Below are 6,463 nucleotides of genomic sequence, written 5' to 3' on the forward strand. Positions count from 1 at the left end.
TGAATGAACCAGTGATGTACTAATTCATAGCACACAGTCCTGCCACAAAAACATAGAATTTGTTATTTCTTTTGCTGAATCTATGAAAAATACCAAAGATAACACAGTTTGTTTGAAAAATATCATTTTTGCACCAACAAGGTTATTTCCTAAGAGCTATTAACCAATAATTTGCCATGGTTTGCAGTGCATCCTTAGAAAAATTTAAGGAAATTGGAAAATAGAGGGCAAAAGATGTGGCAGGCTTAGAAAAACCTCTTTCTTTTAACATTGTTCGAAAGTCGTATCCTTAAGAAATATGAAAATAAGAAATGACACAGGACCTGAGATGCATCAGGCCCTTTGTCAGAAATGGTCTCAGTATAAAGGAAGTTGTCAAGAAAATATTCTTAAGGAAGGAAAAAAGTGAGAAAAGGCTGCCTGAAAATCAGTGGACTGAAAATCAGTGCTATCCAGTCTTATGGAGAGTTGAATTCAACTGTAAAAATGCTGGTTCAAACTGTCATCAGTATGTACAGAGAAGGTCAGGAGAGAAGTGTCTACAGTCATCTGAAAAACAAGGCTCTGCTGTGGTTTGAGCCTCAGTTGAAGCCAGTGGTGTTGGGTATTTTGTCAAAATTGATGGAATAATGAAAGCATAAAAGTACAGTCAGATTTTGATTCACCATGCATTACCAGCTGGATAGTGTCTGATTTGTAAAGCCTTCATTTTTCAGCATGGCAAGAATCCCGAACAGACTGCCAATACAGTAAAAGCGCACCTGGTTAGAAAAAAACACACTAGAACACTATGAGTCATGAACTGGCCTCACCAGAGCCCAGATTTCAATATTATTGAAGCGGTTTTTGATCATCTTGACAGAAAACATAACAAAAGGCAGCCAACATCCAAAGAAGAGCTTTGAATGTCCTTCAAGAACCCTGGAGAACTATTCCCGAGGAGTCCTTAAAGAAATTACAAGAAAACTTGCGTAAAAGAGTGGTGTTGAAGAATAAAGGTGGTTGTACGAAATATTAACCTTCAAGGTTTTTTTTTCTCACATACTGTATTTCCAAGTACGATTGCCTGTTTCAATAATGCACCTCTTTCCCATTTTTGTAACAAATAAAGAAAGGAGTGGTGGCATTTCTTTATGCACAGCACATGCAAATGTTATGTGAACGTGTGCTTATGTATTAAAACCAATCTGACAGCTGGGAGAATAAACAATACTCCACAAAAACAATGAGCTTCAAGTCTCCAAAATGCTGCGTAGAGCTGGAAGGAGCTGCAGTGAGGTAATATTTGCAACGAAAAGACACGGTTTTTATATACGTAGTCATTTAGATTAGTTAATACTGCAAGAAAAATGAGCTTTAACTAACTTGCATGTAGTGTTGGCATCATACAGAGGAGAGCATGCTTGAAACTTAGCTTAGAGCAAATATCACCTGAAGCCCCCTTGGCTTTATTTTCACAACCACGTAGACAGGCTGTATATATATCCAGCTGCCAGCTATCTTATTTTACATTATATCTGAAATCTCAAAAGTCTGAGATTTAATGTGCTCGGGTATGTGTCATATTTTCTAAAGTTTCCCTGCATTTTAATACGGTTTCTGAAAACAGAACATGGTCCACAGAGAATGCATCATGGCACACTGTAGCATTCTTTTCAGAGGAAAGTGACAACCAGCAGGCAACATGACATTTTCTCTACACTAAAACAGGTGGGTTGTACATAAAGTGCATTTCACAGGACAGTGGAGGAACGTGGCATGAAGGCACAATGGCAAAATGGCAAGGGAAAAACAAAAAGGATGCCTCGCTGAGGTATTACGTCTAATCAAGGCAAGAACGGTGTAGGACCTGTATGTCAAGAACAATTGTATTGTCCTTGAAAAACACATTCCTCATTACAATAATAGCTCCTCGGTTGCTCTATGTTTTGATTGTTTAGCTGCCCTTGATGGGTCAGCAGTAGTCACTCATTCATGAGCCACTTTCATCGCACCAAACTTAGTAAAACAAAGTGTAAGGGGGAGAAAATTGCCTTCTGGAAGTAATTAACCATAATCATGCTGTTCAGTAGCAATTGGTGGCATTAGCTTACCTTCACTCTTAATCGCTGTTTGTTTATAAGCACCCAAGGGTTCTCAAAATTCAAATACAAGCACGCGCCGAAACTTCAGATGTGGCTTTATAGATATGTATGGCACATATAAACAACAAAACAGACCATCCTCACATGGCTTTTTGCACAAACGAGTGCGCTTTATGGAGATTAGCCTTGTTAAAACAAAAAATACAAACACGTTTTGTTATGTATGTGTGTCTCTGTATGTGTGTGTGTGTGTGTTATAGACAAAACTGCTTGCTTTTTCTTGTGTACTTGGCCAGCATGTCAGTTCAATTAAAGTAAAAGATGTGCACATCAAATCCCCAATCCATTGTTTTACAAATATGTATTCAGTGTGAATCTAATTCTGTTTATTAGCACCAAGAAACCAGGTTGCTCATTACACTCACCTATCGATCGCCTCATCCCCCAGAGAAGGGAGATTAGCGGTCAACTTTCAACACCTCAATCAATAATCATCTCCCTAATTGGGTATTAGCAACAAGAAAGTAGACTCACTTGTCACACAAACAAGAAAATAAAGGCTGAAAATTCAACATCCAGCACCACAGGTTCAGGGTGTTATTCAGCCAAAGCGTGCTCTCATCACTTTAATTAAATCAGGGTGCGACTCCAGTTAAAGATTTGGTGTTTTGTGCTGTCTCGTCATCGCAAACGTACTGAAAATAACACAAGCCCATAAAAATTGGTACACATATTTCCAGGCTTTCTAACGGAGTTGCATTTTTGAAGAATTTCATAGATGAACCGACCAGTCGACAATTATTGCCATGACCCAGCAGCTTATTTTGCGGTGTTAATATGAGCTGCAAAAACAAGAGTTGTTGGTATTGTTCAGATTTTCTCCACAAATGGTCAGTGAAACTCAAGCTGTGCCACTTCAACTGAGTCCAGAACTACTGATAAGCATTTGCATTCTTTTGGTGCACATGGCATTTATCTGTAATTGATTTGTCTCAGCCCCTGTGAATGCCATACACCCATTGGCAGACGCTCTGTCTCGCTCTCTCTCTCTGCCTACCATGCTTCCCATCTGGCTTCCCATCCAATAAGAAAAGATTCAAGGGGAGCACAGAGTCACACAGCTTCTCGCTCTATCTAGATAATTGAAACAAATGCCCATTTGAAAGCAAGAGTGTCTGCTTAATTTACAGAAAATGCAATTCTAAAGCATTTTTAGAGGCAAGAGCCCTCCATCACTGTGCCCCATTCACAAGTGTTAACAATGTAGCCGCACTCAGAGGCTGCTTGAAACGAGAAGAGAGCATAATGTTACAGACGATTCTCGTTTCCTGAGGAGTTAAATACAAATAAACAGAAAACATTGATCAGAATACATTAGTTTTAATTGGAGTCTGTTCGACTGAAATTTTGCAAAATGAGCACATTGTTTTGAAATTTAAATACATGCTCTGTGCCCATAGACTGGAAAAAATACATTCTCCCCACTAAAGCTGGTAATAAAAGCAAGATGTAGTCTGACAATGATGGAGGGAAAAAATAGCAGGATTGTAGCTGTGGGGGAGATGTGGGAGAGAGGAAGCTATTGTAGCGTGTCAGTTAGGTTTAACCTTGAATATTTTTTTAAATCTGCTTTGCTTAAGTAGACAGTGTTGTATGTATACCATTTTAACAGCATTTTACCAGTATTGCATCTTAAAAGGTCACTGTTGACCAATTAGCCCATGCCTGGCACGTCTGGTGTTTCCCATCCCACAAACCAGTCAGGTCGCTAAAAGCCAGCGGTGACCTCCGTGACTGCAGGCAAAATAATCACAACTCACTGACTTTTACGGCTGTTTAGTTTGTTTCAAATGCCAGATCCTGCATTTATCACAAATACACTCAATTTGTGATATTATCTTTTATATTCATTTTTTAACATAAAATTCTTGCTTCCCAAGTTTGCTTTTTTCCCCCTGTATTGTAAAATGCCTTTCATTATGTAACCATGTTTATATGTTTGAAACTCCTTGAAGACCTCATTAAAAAATTATAGCAAGTACCACAATAAAGGCCTGCATTTTTGACAGGCTTCATACTTAATTTTTAAATGAGATTTCTTGAAACTATGCGCTCACTGGACACTGTTAGGTTCACCTTGCAGGAAGCAGGTTGGGCCATCTTTTGTCTTCTTTACAACATGGATTAACAAGGTGCTGGAAATATTCCTCCGAGTTGTGGTGCATATTGACATGATAGCATAGATGCTGCAGACTTGTTGTCTGCACAACCATGATGCGAACTTTTCATTCCATCACATCCCAGATGAGCTCTATTGGATTGACATCTGGTGACTGGAGGCCATTTCAGTACACTGAACTGATTTTCCTGTTTAAGAAACCAGTTTGAGATGATTTTGGGACACAGTGTGTATCCTGCTGGGAGCAGCCATCAGAAGACAGGTCAAAGGAAGTCAAAGCGATTGAAATTGCTGTCAACAATACTGAGGTAGGCTGTTGTGTTTAAATGCTGCACAGGTGGTACCAAGGGACCAAAGTGTGCCAAGAAAACATTGCTCACACCATCACACCACCAGCAACAGCCTAAGCCATTGATAAAGGGCAAGGTGGATGCATATTTTCTTTTTACTCCAAATTCAGATCCACAGAAATGGAGACTCATCAGACCAGGCTACAATCTTCTGTTGTGTGGTGGGTCTGTGGGAACTGGAGCCTCAGTTTCCTGTTCTTAGCTTTCAGGAGTGATACATGGTGTGGTCTTCTGCTGCTGCATTCCATCCGCTGCAAAGTTCAACATGACGTGCGTTCAGAGATGCTCTTCTGCTCACCTTAGTTTTGAAAAGTAGCTATTTGAGTTACTGTTACCTTCCTATTGGTTTGAAGCCATCTGGGAATTCTCATCTGACCTCTGACAGAAACAAGGCATTTTCCCAGAAAGCTGCTGCTCACTGAATATTTCTCCTTTTCAGGACCATTCTCTGTAAATCCTAGAGATGGTTGTGTGGGATAAATCCCAGTAGAGCAGGAGTTTCTGAAATACTCAGACCAGCCTGTCTGGCACCAACAAACATGTCTCATTCAAAGTGGTTTAAATCTCTCTGATGCTCAGTTTGAACTTCAGCAGGTTAACCATGTCCGCATGCATTGAGTTGCTGCCATGTGATTGCCTGATTAGATACTGGCATCAACAAGCAGGAATCAAAGTTGTAATAACAGGGAAATATGAAGTTATTAACACTTAAGTGCCAAAGTATTATCCAAGTAACAATCAGTAAGTATCATATTAACCATGATCATGAGTAATATCTCTACCAAACCATCACTCATCATCATGTATATCGCGTTAAACGTCTAATTCCTCATGTAAGCACAGCTGGTTGAAGTAATCTGCTAGTCACATGTTTAGGACATCAGCCTCCGTGGGTCTGATTATAGTTTCAAAATACCAAGAAAAAAGAACCTCCACAATTGTTCAGTAAAGCTGCCAGATTAAAACTTGTGTAGCATCTGTTTCTGAAACTTTCTACATGTTGTGGTGGGTCGCTGTCTGGGTCCACCCATTTATCTTTCTTTTCAAACATGAACTTCAAACAATTTCCTTGTTTCATACATTTAGCACACAGCAGGAAATGGTGCGCTTCAAAGTACTGGAAATAATAAGTGAAATTAGAGCGAGCGAGCTGCTTGGATATAGCATGCAGGTGGCAGTAACCATGACACCCACATAAAGTACCAGTCAAAAGTCTAGACACATATGTGGAGGATAAGAAACTAGATTCCTTTATGAGTTTTTTCATTCTGTTTCTTATGTATCGTGACATAATTTCTTTGTTGCCTTGACTGTGTTGCTGTAGGGAATGTAAAGAACAGAAATGAGCAGCAAGGGTTTTGTTCAGTGTGGGTCAAGTTACTTGAAAAAAGTAATCAGTAACTAATTACTGACTCAGCTTCAGACCAAATCCATTGCTGTGTAAGCTAACTTTTGCTCCTTACAGAGCTCTTTAGCCATTCGTTCACAATTGTTTGTAATGGCATGGCGAGGTGCTTGATTTTATATACCTGTGGCAACAGTACTGAAACCACTTGAATTCAAAGATCAAGAAGCATGGCTCAATACTTTTGTTCATGTAGTGGATGAGTGTGTCCAAATTTCGACAGGTAGCTGAATGGACCGCACTATTAGCTGTTTGTATATCAGTGGCATCCAACATCTTTTTACTCGGGAGCTGGCAGGTTCAAAACCCAGTTTGTATTCTCACATGCAGTGCTGTCAGGGATGTCTAGAAAAGTAAAGGCCTCTGTACATGTGTGAAAACTGCTTGCCTGTTTAGAGTTAATTTGCGTTATTCTGCGGAGAGAGTAGCTCACTCCATTCAATGA

Source organism: Pundamilia nyererei, unplaced genomic scaffold (genome assembly GCF_000239375.1).
Source record: "Pundamilia nyererei isolate P.nyererei 1_Seehausen unplaced genomic scaffold, PunNye1.0 scaffold00087, whole genome shotgun sequence".
NCBI lineage: Eukaryota > Metazoa > Chordata > Actinopteri > Cichliformes > Cichlidae > Pundamilia > Pundamilia nyererei.